The sequence below is a fragment of the Mus caroli genome, chromosome 9, assembly GCF_900094665.2.
Source record: "Mus caroli chromosome 9, CAROLI_EIJ_v1.1, whole genome shotgun sequence".
Classification (NCBI taxonomy): domain Eukaryota; kingdom Metazoa; phylum Chordata; class Mammalia; order Rodentia; family Muridae; genus Mus; species Mus caroli.
The window spans coordinates 22288835-22302849 of NC_034578.1; positions in this window are offsets into that span (position 1 = coordinate 22288835).

Genomic DNA, 14015 nt, shown 5'->3' on the forward strand with positions numbered 1-14015 from the left:
GAGTTCCAGGGCAGCCTGGGCTATTAAATGAAACCTTGTCTCAAAACAAAACAAAACAAAACAAAACAAAACAAAACAAAACAAAACAGAGTGGATACAGTGACACTTACCTTTTATCTCAAGACTGGGGAAGCAAGGATGGACAACTCTCTCTGAGATCAAGGCTAGCCTGGTCTACATAATGAGTCCAAGTCTAAAAAAGAAAAGGAAAGGAAAGGAGAGGAAAGAAGGTGGGAGGGGAAGGAAATGTGAGAGGAAGGGGGGAAGAGATGAGAGGAGGGGGGAGGGGAGGGGAGGGAAGAGGAAGAAAGAAGGGAGAAGGGAGAGAGGGACTAGAAGAGAAAAGGAAAGGAGAAGGGAATTCTCCAAATGAATATAGATAGATAGATAGATAGATAGATAGATAGATAGATAGATAGATAGATAGATTGATTGATAGATAGAGCCCACTGAAAGCCAGGCATGGAAATTCAAGTCTAAACCCAGCACTTAGAAAGAAGAAGGATATCTATGAGGCCAAAGCAGAATGGGTTATATAGTGAGTTCCAGGGCAGCCTGGGCTATTTATTAAATGCTATTATTCTTTAGCAACTGATTTTTTTTCAACTCAAGTTTACAAGTTAAGTTTAAAGTAAAAGTTGACACACTGACTTATAGTAAAAAGATTTAATATATGCATAATTCCAATCCCAAAAATGAAAACTAAAAAAAAATGAAAGGAAGGAAAATTAACATTCCATTAATTCTTTTAGAATTTCATACAATGTATTTTGAATATACTCACCCCCTATACTTATCCTATCCCTTCCCATGAAACTTTGAGATGCTTTTTCTTCTGAGAATAAAAAGAAAAGTCTTCAAACACTTACTATCAGGAACATTAAAACACTGACAGAAAATCTCTACAGAGTCAAGAAGGTTAGCAAAATGGAAGCAGGAAAAGTGTAAAGACATCTACTTGAGCAACTGCAAGTAGATACAGGATCCATGGGCACTAACATCTCCAAGGCAACAGGGTGTGCATTCCTTTTAGAAGAATAGCAGTTATAATAGCTCAAGAATAAAGGACAACATTGAAAGAAAAGTGTGAAAGCCCAGAGACAAAGGAACTGCTGAGTTAAAGGGTTGCAAAGAAAAGCTGGTGCTCCGCAGGTACACTCTTAAAAAGGAGAGGAAAATGGAGACATTCCCCAACAAAACGAACTGGGCTTTGTCACTGAAATATCCTTTTGAAGGAAACTTTAAAAAATGTTTCAAATGGAGAAAAAAAAATTCCCAGGTAGACACACATAATTGTGGGAGAGAGTAAGAGAGTAAGGGTAAATACCTTGCTAGATATGAAAATTTGACAGTTTAACTATTAAAATGCTAAAGGCAGCTATTCTGATACCGACTTTCAAGGCCTTGATATATAAACAGGTAAAATAGCAAACAGGGAAAACAGTAAATACATAAAAAAACTCTGGTAACATCTTGAGTTGCAAAGAGGCCATAAGGCACCAAATTCAATTTAATTAGACTATGTGAAATTCCCTACAAGAGTGATAAAATGGTACTAAAATGTCAATAAGGGAAACAAGTTGAGATTATTATTTCATCTCAGAGAAAGAGAAGCGAAGGAAAAAATAGAAATATGAATGACAAAGCTATGTGAGAGAAAATGTTAGGATGTCAGGATTAAACCTGAGTACATTAGTAATTACATTAATTGTTACTGGAATAATCCATCACTTGGCACACCATTTCACAGCAGTTTACAAAAACACCAGGCAACTATATTTGCAGAATGCACACAGGTACAGTTAAAGACAAGAAGAAATTAAAAGCAAGAGGACTGCAAGAGACACACGTCAAACGCATACCTATGCACTCACACACACCACACATTCACACTCACCTGTAGTGATACACAAACCATACATCACACTGAGACACATCACACCAAGACCCATGACACCAAGACACATTACATTGAGACACATCCACTTGCTCTCCCAAATGCTCATTTACCCACAGTCACATACATTCACATACACTCAGGTACATTACACGTTTGCTCATACACACACATACACACACACACACACACACATATGCCAGGCAAAATTAGACAGGAAATATGACCAAAATAATATTCAGCTTTCATTCTACATGATCACCCCTATAAAGTACCCAGTGTTTTCACTCAAAGTAATGTAAACTCATAGCTCAAATCAATTCTCCATAAGAAATCCCATGACGTTAGCTGCTGGCCTTCTGTATTGCATACTCTTCTCAGTGTGGCTATGGGGTTGTGCTTGTTTCTTTGTGTAGCTTTGGTATTGATTGCTTTTGGCTTGTGTCCTTATGGGTTAAGGAAGCACCATGTACTTCTACTCTCATGTTTTTATTTGTTTTCTTGGTTTTAAAAAAAAAAAACAATGGAAGGTATTCATTTCTAATGTCCTTTTTGTAAATATATTGAGATGATCATCTGATTTGGGATTTTATCCCGTATCTAGTTTGGAGATATAGGTGCACCTTGCAGACCTGGGACAACTTCCTGTTGTCCACAAGTTGTGAAGTATTCTGTTTGTTTCTGTTTGTTAAATGAAAATGTGAAAATTGGTAATAATCCTTATTTCAATGTCTGTAGACTTAAGCAGTAGTCAGTCATCTTGGCATGGGGTTTTTGTAGGTAGGCAATGATGATGGTGATGATGGTGATAACGATGATGTAGATGGTAAGAGTGTTGATCATGGTTATCATCACAATCATGGTGGTGATGGTGATTATGATATGATGGTGGTGGTGGTGGTGGTGGTGGTGGTGATGATGATGGTGATAATGATGATGACAATGGTAACTTCTGCTTCAGTCTACTCCCTGGTTAAAGGTCTTTTCAAACTGTTTCTTCTAGCACTGATGTAAATGGTGTATCCATCTAGGAATTGCTCTGTATCTTCAAAATTGCTTATTTTGGAGCACAATTGCCAAATAATTCCTTTTCTCGTGGAGAATCATTTCACCCCTGATTCTAGCTCCTGCAAATTGAGTCTTTGGCACAATTGCTTTTGAAATTAACTATAAAAAGAATGAAGGGAACCATATACACTATTCAGAGCTGTGTAGTGTGTTTGTGTGTGTGTGTGTTTATTTACATAACTACCTTTATATTTGTTCTCTAAATTTAATGTAGATTTGAATTAGTATCCTGAATAGTGTCCTTTTAACCATGAGAGTACTCTTTGGTGGGTGTTTCATGTGAATTTGTTAAGTACCAATTCTTTTAATTTTTGTTTCTTAGAGCATAATTTAATTTTTATCATTTTTGAAGAATAGCATTACTGGGAGTCCAACTCCTAGTCTGAAGATTATTTTATTTGCTTTATTTCTTTGAACTGTGAATGTTTTCACTGAATGATTTTAAATCTTTTTCTTGTCCTTCAGGTGTGATGGAACTCACTCTAAGACTACAGTGACATTAGGAGAAAGAGGCTCAAATTTTTATTATTAGATATTTTCTTCATTAACATTTCAAATGCTATCCCAAAAGTCCCCTATACCCCCCACCCTGCTCCCCAACCCACCCACTCCCACTTCCTGGCCCTGGCATTCCCCTGTACAGGGGCATATGATCTTCACAAGACCAAGGGAGAGGCCCATGTTTGCTTACCTCTTCCTCCTGCTTTCTCTTACCCAAAGCTCAATCACAGCTGGATGTTAAATTTCACTAATTGCTTGAAGCCCCCCTTTGTCCTCTTCCACTAGCTTACTTACCTACTGCTCTGTAAACTAATCAAATCACAGTCATTTTGAAATAGTTTCTGATATCTGTCTTTGATGCTGGTTCTATGCCCCTCGCCCGCAAACCCCAGAGGATGCTTGCTCCACTGCCCTCCTTCACACTGACTGACCCCCAGTCAGGCAATGTCCTCAGTAAATGATCAAATCTCCTTCCAACTGCCTTTCACCATAACCTCCACTGTTCCCCAGGAGACCTTGAGGCTTTGTGTCTCTTTGCTGTTGATGTGAACTCAGTTCCCTGGGAAAGAAGTGAGCTATCTATTTTACCGCTTAGCCTCCTCACAGGCAAAATCACTATATTAGAACGCTTGTAGAAGTGGAAGGCAGGATGACAAGTTATACCCCTACTTCTAGAAGCTGAGTACTTGATAGAAGACAAGAGAAGAGCTTGAAGAATGAATTAAATAATAAAAGATGACCAAATATGTCAGATGGCAGAAAAATTTAAATATAGTTCTAAATAACACATACCATAAGAAAAGACTAAAATTATGGAGTGGATGGAAAAGAAGGTATGACACATTGGTTATGAGCTATAGCTAAATGAACGCTGAGAGAAAAATATTTATCACCATAAATTTATATATTTTTAAATATTATTTTCAAAAGGTAAAAAAATAGTGAGTCAAGACTAGGAAAATAAACATGAGATGATCAATATAAGTGTGAACAGTAAATGCACAAAGGAAGCATAGCATGTGAATAAATGTCCAATGTCACAAAGGCAAGAGGAACTACATAGATCTTGCAGCTATTGTCCAATAAAGAGGGTAACTATGCATGAATTTACTCTATGACATAAAATTATTAAAAGTTTCTTTAAAGATCCATTCTATTAATGAATGAAAGGCAAATATAATAAAAAGTTAAAATCTAAGTGGAATGATGTAAATAAAACTACTTTGAAGCTCATGAGATGGCTGAGCAGTAAAAGCATGTGTTGCTCTTACAGAGGACCAGTATCCATGTTAGGTAGCAGACAACCACCTGTATCTCCATCTAGGTAATCTAACACTCTGCTGGCCTTTCAAGTACAGGTATCTCAAGTACATGTGCATGCGCACACGTACACACACACACACACACACACACACACACGACAAAATAAATCTTTTTAAAAAGTAATTAAATCAATAATCACAAATTTATCTTCTTATCCTTCAATCATAGTGCTACTTACTACTGGTCATTTTCTCCAAAAACAGACTTTTTCATAAAATACAGAGAAGTCATCTTCCAATTATTTTAATGCTTATTACTTATTATTTTTTAAGAATTTCTTGCATTTACATTTCTGTATTTACATCATTTCCAACTCACAGTCTCCAAATTGTAACTCCTCCCATGTCCTCTCTACTTTAACTTAATGATGTCTTCTTTAATTATTATTGATCCATATGTGTAAATGTATATATTCAAATGCAACCTAATGAGTCCATTTAGATTTGTTCTTATGTATGTGTGTTAGAGTATAACCACTTGCAACTGGGTAACCTATCAGAGGCCCATACATGAAGATTGATTCTCCTTCTCTTAGCAGCCATTAATTATCTGTACCTGTTCACCTAGGGATGAGGCCTTGTGAGATTTCTCCATCCACTCTGGCAAGTCATCGGGTGACATCATTGTGCAGGTGTTATTTTTTTTAAGATTTATTTATTAATTATATGTAAGTACACTGTAGCTGTCTTCAGACACACCAGAAGAAGGAGTCAGATCTTGTTATGGATGGTTGTGAGCCACCATGTGGTTGCTGGGATTTGAACTAAGGACCTTTGGAAGAGCAGTCGGGTGCTCTTACCTGCTGAGCCATCTCACCAGCCCCATGCAGGTGTTATTTAAGCAACTATATTGTTGAGATTTCATGGCTGCATCTTTCCTGCCATATCTAGAAGACATTATCCTGCAGCAGTCATCCTAGTCCTCTGGATCTTTCAATCTTTCTGCCCCCTCTTCAATAATGTTCCCTGAACCTTAGGTGGAGAGTTGTTGATGCATAAACTGGGTGTAGGTACCCCATAGTCAGTAGTTTTCTGAATTTTTACCAGTTGTGAATTACTATTATGGTTTCTCTCTGCTGAAAAACAGGATTCTTTGATGGGGACAGCTACACTTATCTGTGGATATTATGACAGATATTTATGATACAGTTGGGAATTATACTGATTTAGAAGATGGCTCCTCTCAGAATCATGACCTTACCAGACATTGGTGGGTAGCTAGGTTTACAGTACAAGACATGAACTTGCTCCTATTGATCAGGCCTTAAGTATAATTAGATGGCTGCTGTTTACCCTCAGGATATCAAGTACCACTATTGCACCCTTGGATCTATCTGTACTGCTCCTTTTGTTGTTCTTCATAGACTTTACATATGGGTAGAACTTTTAGTTACTCTTCTACCTTAGCACCTTACATGATAACTTCATATGATAAGAGACCTAGTCCTATGGCACTTCTAGGTCAGTGCCAACTTGAATCCTCCTATTCCTCTGTGTAGCATGTGTGTTGTTTTCAGCAATGAGGTCTTAACTGCAAGTTCTAAGAGCCATCCAAAGGCAACAACAATAGCCAATACCATATGTCCACTGGGATGGATTAAAGAAATGGATTTTTCTAAACTGAGTTGCAGATAAAAAATGTCAAAGTAAAGAACACAGACTTTAAGGTGAATTTGTAGTAGGTAAGTATTACAGGAAAAACCCACAAAATCCATAATCATGAAAAGTATGGATTATTTTACAGTATTAAAATTCTAGTCAACAATTATCCTACAGAATGAAGATGGTGTCTAGAACACATATGTATCTTACAAATACAGTTACTGAGAACATAGTCACCAACGAATTAGAAAAAATAAAAAACATCAAATCAAGCCGAAAAGTTACAGCCATGTAAAAAGAGAATAAATGGTTCCTATTATACAACAGGATGTTCCACCTCTATTGTGATAGTACAACTTATGGGTGAACTTGCCTAATGCATGCTACTCAGGAAATTGTTTGATTCCAGTCTGGATATTCCTGTGAAGGGATTTAGTGATATTAATGTTCAAATCAGAAAGCCTAATGTAGAAAAGCTTCCAAACTGTGAATAGACCTCACCAAATTAGTTGAACTCTATAACAAATACATGTCAATTCCATCAACTCTCAGTCTCTGTTGCTGTCTCCGTCAGTCTCTGTCTCTCTGTCTCTCTCTGTCTCTGTCTGTCTGTCTCTGTCTCTCTATGTGTCTCTGTATCTCTGTCTCTGTCTCTGTCTCTCTCCTTCCTATCTCCCTCACAGACACAGATACATATAGAGACAGATACAGGTAGATACAGATACAGATGATGCAGAATACAGAAACAGATACAGACACAGATTAGTTCACACTTCCTATTAGTTCTCTGTCTCCTAAAACCCCTGACCAATACCATCACTGTGGATATATGAGCATATATAATTGTACCCAAAATAGGTAAAATCTATATATGCTTCAGAATTGCTAAAATTAAAATTATCAAAAATACACAGTGCTGTTTAATGGAACAGCCAGATCGTTCACATGCTACTGATGAATGTGTAAATTAGCAAAGCCATTTTGCAAAATTATTTGGCAGCATTTACGAAAGCACGCATTTGCATACCTTCTGCATGCATATTCATAGGCCTGGAGAGAGTTTTACAGCACAAGGACAGATTCCTTGCTGTCATCGTGCTCCTCCTAACCCTTCCTTCTCAAGAGTATCTCTTTGCCCTTGGAGTAACTTCTATGCTGTGTCTGCAGCTGGCATGGTTCCTCTCCAGAGAGAGGTAAGCAAAAAGCTTATAGAAACGTCACCCATACACCTCTGACCAGAAACTTCCCAGATACACATCAACAGAAAAACTAGAAAACAAAGTATAATGTATTCACAAACAAGAATAAGAATGGGAACAAGAATGAACAAACTCATAACAAGTACTCATAACAGTGTAGAGAAACCTAACAAGAAGACTACTGAATGGAATCACCAAAAGTGGAATATTGCCCTCAAATATATGATTTATTTACATTAAGTCCAAAGTAGGAGCCAAACTGATGAGTTGCTATTTTTGTTTGCTTGTTTGTGTATTTGAGCTTATTTTTGTGGGTTTGTGTGGGTGCATAGAGCAACCCAGGGCCTCATACATTCTAGTAAAATACCCTAAAATGGAGGCTCAAACCAGCCCCAAGTGTATCATTATTCACTAGAAAAGTCAAAGTAGGAGTTATCTGTAGGTAGAGCCTTTGGTGCAGTGTATGAGAAACTGATCAGATTCCAGTCAGGTCTGGGTTTTGCTCTGTGTGATGTTTATTCAGGTGTTTAGACTTCTGTGTCTATCAGAGCTCAGCATCTCTTTGTGTGCACAGAGAAAAACTGAGGCAGTGTGGGGTTAAACCAATTTCTGAAAGCTAGAAAGTGTCAGTGGTCAGGTTGAGGTAGGCCTGGCTAGCCCAAATGGAGTGTAGTAGTTACTTTTCTGTTGTAGTGAAGAATACATGGCTGCAGATAGACAAAAGAATTTATTTGGGGCTTACGGTTCCAGAGGAATAGGAGTCCACTGTGATTGGGAGGCAAGAGGCAAGAACTGGGAGATCATATTCCAGTAGCAAATGCAAAGCAGAAAAATGATGCTAGACACAGAGCCAGGCTATGTACTCTTAGTCCTAGACACAGAGCCAGGCTATGCACTCTCAGGCCTAGACATAGAGCCAGGCTATGCACTCTCAGTCCTAGACACAGAGCCAGGCTATGCACTCTTAGACCTAACCCACCAATCTGCTTCTCCTAAAAGACCGTGCCTCCTAAACTTCCCTAAACAGCACCAACAATGGGGATCCAGTACCAAATACATGGGCCTGTGGGAGGGGGGACATTCATATTTAAATCATCTCGTTGAGTAAAAGGCCACACAGCCAACTATTCTGCCTGTTTCCTCCTTATTCTACTATAAAGAAAGAGACTAGATCTGTACTGCCCAATATGGTTGGTACTACCCATTGTGGTATTTAAATTTATTATAATTAGTTAAATTTAAGAACATAGTGTCTCAATCCACTGAGCCATGTTTTCAGTGTCCCATGTCTAAAGATGGCTAATGATGATGCACAAGGCATCCAACACATAGACTATGTTCATCCTCACTGAAAGTGCTAACAGACTGCACTTGTCTAGGACCAATGAGAAGAATTGAGGGAGGAGGCATCAGCCCTTATCCCAAGCATCTTACCTAGATGCCAGCTTTATGGAGGGGAAATGAGTCACAGGTGAGCTGGTTCTCTGCCACCCCCCCCCTGTGCCCCACTTATCTACTGAGTCTGCTTCCATATCAGTCACTATTTCTGACTCTAGATTTTCACTGTCTTTGAAAGACTCTGCTCCTAGTGCCTGGGGCTGAGAGTAAATTGTATCTTCTATCTCTTGGTTCAGCTTCTTCTCACCTTGAGTGAGGATGGCATATCCAGCACTCTTCAAAATCAACATCCCTGAAGGTAAAGAGAAGGTAGGTCTACTCAAGAGAGAGAGACCTGAATGGCACGGACTCTCCATACTGCTGATTCACAGGGAGCTACAGTCATGCAGAGGGTCCCCTAATCCTGTCCTTGCACATCATGCAATGTTTTCTGATCTAGTAGAGCCAGAAGGTTCTCCGATGGGTAAGAAAAATACAGATGCCCAGAGAATACCTCAGTTCAGGGTTTCATCCAGATCTATGATGTAACAAACCCTCTGGAGCTCTTGGAACATAATCAATGCTACACCATCATCCCAAGAGAACTATGAGCTTTTGGAGAAGAGAAATCAGTAGGGCATAGCACTGTGATGGCATGTAATGGGACATCAGGTTTGAGTAGTCACACTTTACTCCCAGCCCTGCCTCTGAAGCTTTCCTTTTGAAAAATAGATGTTTGGGGTTATATGAGGCCTTGCTGTACAATGGATAGTACATTGAACTTCTATAAGTCACATTATCTGAATCCAGAGTCAAACAGACTGTAAACAATGGCACAGGGAAACTACCAAACTAGACCACTCCACAGATGGAAAGAAGGTTTGTTGAGAATATAAAACTACCACATGGCTTCCTCTTGGGTAATAGAGAGAGAATAGCCAGAAGCATTTCAGAGAGTCCAAGCCCTAGTTACCTTTTCAGGGACAGAGAGGATAGCAAAACAGTGGAGAAAGCCTTGCTCACTTTAAGAAAGCTAGTAGCTGTAGGGTGGGTGAGTGGTGTGTAAGCTTTGATATGTGCTACAGGTATGTCATAATAAGGAGCTGGATGCTCCATTTGCCAGAGGTAAGGAGATTAGGTAAGAGACACTTCTGGGGGAATACTGGGTATAAGCTTTTATCTGTCTGCCCGAAATCCTTCTTAGTCCAGCCTGAGCTGAGCTCAGACTGTCATTTAGGACACTGTCAGTGGCAGCAATGCCATTATGGGAGTTGAACCAAAGCTAGGTGGATCAGGGTCTAAATCGTATGGATCTGACACCCTTCGCTAAGCAGTTCACCCTGCTTGACCTCAAATTGAGCCTTTCTTTCTCTTTAAACAAGTATGACTGGTGAGGAGAGAGGGAAAAGGGCTAGATGCTAAAGGCATGTGGTCCAGTGGAGTGGTGCTTTGGTACTTTACTTGACGATGTGAAGGTCCTTTATGGTGAGCTATATAATAAGCATTAAAACATATCATTAGCATGCCATACAAACATAAAGAAGGCTTCAGTCCTCACTGGTATGTTGGTCTCGCTTGTCCTCATGGCTGCTCTCTGACCACTCTTCACGATGGATTCTGTACTTGGACACCTCCAGGGTAAGGATGAGAAGAAAATGGGCTGAGCAGTAGCAAGCTGAGTGTGCTGTTCATCCCCTAAGAAGCCAGGCTAGCAGCCTTTGTTGTCAGGATTCAAAGAAAAGCCATTCCCTGCTGGCCTGGCCTGTGCCTCCCTCAGATCCCAGAGTCTGAACAGCTTAATCTGCTGCCTGAAGCATTTCTTCTTGTTCACACAGAGAGAATGATTTGTTCATCCTAACACATCATGAAGAAATCTACTGTGTGGTTTGTCGTTTGCAAGCAAGGACAGAACTGGATCCCTATATCCACCCCAATTCCTCCTTGTAAAATTCCACCAAGCACAACAGATCTTTCTTTTGCTGGTTTCAGAGAACAAAACTCAGAGAAACAACAACAAAACATGTGCCAGATCCTCGTGAGCTCATGTCCATGACTGCCCACTCTGTTCTCTGTCCTTGGAGGAAGGTTGTGATAAGCAGAGAAAATGATGCCGAGGTATTACTCTAGACTATAACATTTATGGTGTTCTGGGCACTTGAAGAATTGTGGAAATTATGATTATTTTACCAAAGAGAAAGCAACAGGTCTGAGGATATGGCTGGCCTCAGGTTCAGCTCAATCCCAGTGTTATTCTATGGCTCCCTGAAGACAGATCTCCCCACCACAGCCACAGGACAGCCTCCACAGATTCAATGGAGGCAGAGGCTATTGTAAGGATAGGTATTAGAGGGTTTACAGAGAATAGGGTCTTCAGAAGGTGATCTTCCAACCATCTTTGTCTCTTGGCTCATACTTTACCTGTGACCGTCCTTCCTTCTGCTCTCCCTCAGGTACTCAGCCTTCATGGTGGACAGCCTTATATTCTCCAGCTCCCTCAGGCTGAAGACAAGAACAACCTCTCTGTGGTCTCTGATGCCTCAGCACTTCTATGACTAACGTAGGAAAGTGCAGGGGGTCCTCAATTCCTTCAGGTTCTGCTTGCATGGATTCAAACAGTCTCTGGTTAGAAATCATCTAACAAGCCAGGAGGTGGTAAACATTTGCAATCCTAGTACTTAGAAAGTTAAAGCAGTAAAACCCAGAGTTAGGAGGTAGGCTCAATCACCTAGAGAGATGGTCTAAAAAATAAATTAAAATAAAATATTTTAAAGAAAGACTTCACTGAACATGTGCAGGTGTCTTGTAGTAATGTTTCCTTAAACCACCAGTTTGCAAGCTGTGGGTCAGGACCCCTTTTAGAGATCATATATCAGAGGTCCTGAATACCAGATACTTATGATTTAAAACAATAGAGAAATTACAGTTATGAACTAGCAAAGAAATACTTCTCTGGTTGAAGGTTACCACAACATTAGGTACTGTATTAAAGGGTCACTATGAAAGGCCAGACCTATTCCATCTTGGAACCAGCCTCCATCTTATGAGGAGAGGTGAGGGAGAGAGAGGAAGAGAGGGAGGGAGACTGAGAACTTTACATATAGCTGAACCCAAGAATTACCCAAGTACCAGGAAGGACCCCAGGACCCCATGGCTTGCCCATACCCCAGAGTTACTCCCTAGCTACTTCCTAACAACAATTAATCAAAGATTAGTCTAATTGTTTAAATGTACTTTCAGACTGTGATTTCCATGGTTTTCCTTCAGAGCACCCACCTGGTGGCTTACAATAGTTATATAATTAGATGCTTGCCAGGCTGGACACCCCCTCACTTGTCCTCCATTTCCTATAAAACCTTGTCCCATTGAGGGCTCCGGACTGCTTCACCAACCCATCCTGCTGCATCTGGGTTGGTGGTGAGTAAGCCCAAGCTGGAGCTTGAAATAAAGAGACTATAGTGTGATTACATTGTAATCAGCTCCTGGGTGGTCTTTTGGGGGCTCACAACTGAGGTACAACAACAGCATTAGGAAATTTGAAAACCACTGCTCTAAGCAATAGAGTACAGCCTCAACTACACAGTACGTCCCTTGTAGTAGGCATCCTCTGTCATCTAGCCCCTATTTAAAAAGCTAGGGAGCCTATGTTGGTTATATTCAAATATTGCCTCCAAACCAGAAATAATACCTGAGAAAAGTGGAAAGTAAAAAGGTACACTTGTCCCTGGTTGCCAGTTCAGTCTCTGTGAGCCCCCATGAAGCAGGGTTGGTTGATTCTTTGGGTGTTCATGTAACGTCCTTGACCTCTCTAAACCTTAGACACCTGATAAGGCCTCCTGCCAGCACAATGGAGGCTAGTGCCTTAGCATATGAGATTACACTTTGCACTCATAAAACAAAGATGGTGACTCATATTGTCAGGATGAGAGCTTTAGACAGTGAACCTATAGTCTTGTTGTTAGGAAGTAGCTAGGGAGTAACTCTGGGGTATGGGCCAAGGACAAGCCATGGAGTCCTGGGGTCCTTCCTGGTACTTGGGTAATTCTTGGGTTCAGCTATATGTAAAGTTCTCAGTCTCCCTCCCTGTCTTCCTCTCTCTCCCTCCCCTCCCCTCATAAGATGGAGGCTGGTTCCAAGATGGAATAGGTTTGGCCTTTCATAGTGACCCTTTAATATAGTACCTAATGTTGTGGTAACCTTCAGTCTTGGTTATGAAGCCCAACTCTGTCCCTACTGCTTGACATTCACAGATTAAAGGCTTCACAACTCTCTCTTTATTTCATACTCAAGTCTGCTGTGTTGTTGCTTCCAGGACACCAGTCTGAGTGGGCTTTGGAATCTCTGCTTGGGCCTTGCTCCAATCCCTAAGAACCCAATCCCAAAGGCAGACTATAAGAACTTGGATGCCCTGTAAAATCTGATCCAGGATCACTGGATACCTTTTGATCTCCAATGAGTATGTGGATGATTAATCATTGCTTCTCCTTTGGCATTTAGAGGAACCAAACACACCTGCACAAGAGATAAAAGACCAGTGCTTCACACAGAAGACCCTGCCTTCTCCATGATCCATGGCTTGCTGGGAATACCTGCAGCTCAGAGAATCCAACATGTTCTGAAAACGCTAGCTAATGAGGTCCCCAAGCAGCTGAATATCTAGTTTGGGATGCTCAGAGCTGATGCCTCCTCTCTTGGCTTGCCACTGGCAGCTGGATAGCTGACAAAGGCAAGGACATGAACCTTCAGTCTACTGCCTAGAAATAGGCTCTCATCTGCTCTACAGACACCCCTCTAAGTGTATCCAGACAAACGTCACGGGACTTAGAACTGCTAAATTGTTTGTGCTAAACACAGTCTAGTCTCCCTGGTCAGCCTCCATTATGGCAATTCCTAAATGCTATGGTAGAAACCCAGATCTCAAGAATACATAAAGAGCTGAGACTGCTTTGGTTGGGGAGGCAGAAATCCAGCCTGAATAGGGCCACAAGCCTCTCCGGTCAGAAAAGCGCCGGGGTAGCTAGGGCCCAGGGTCGGCTGACACTCGCCAGCTAC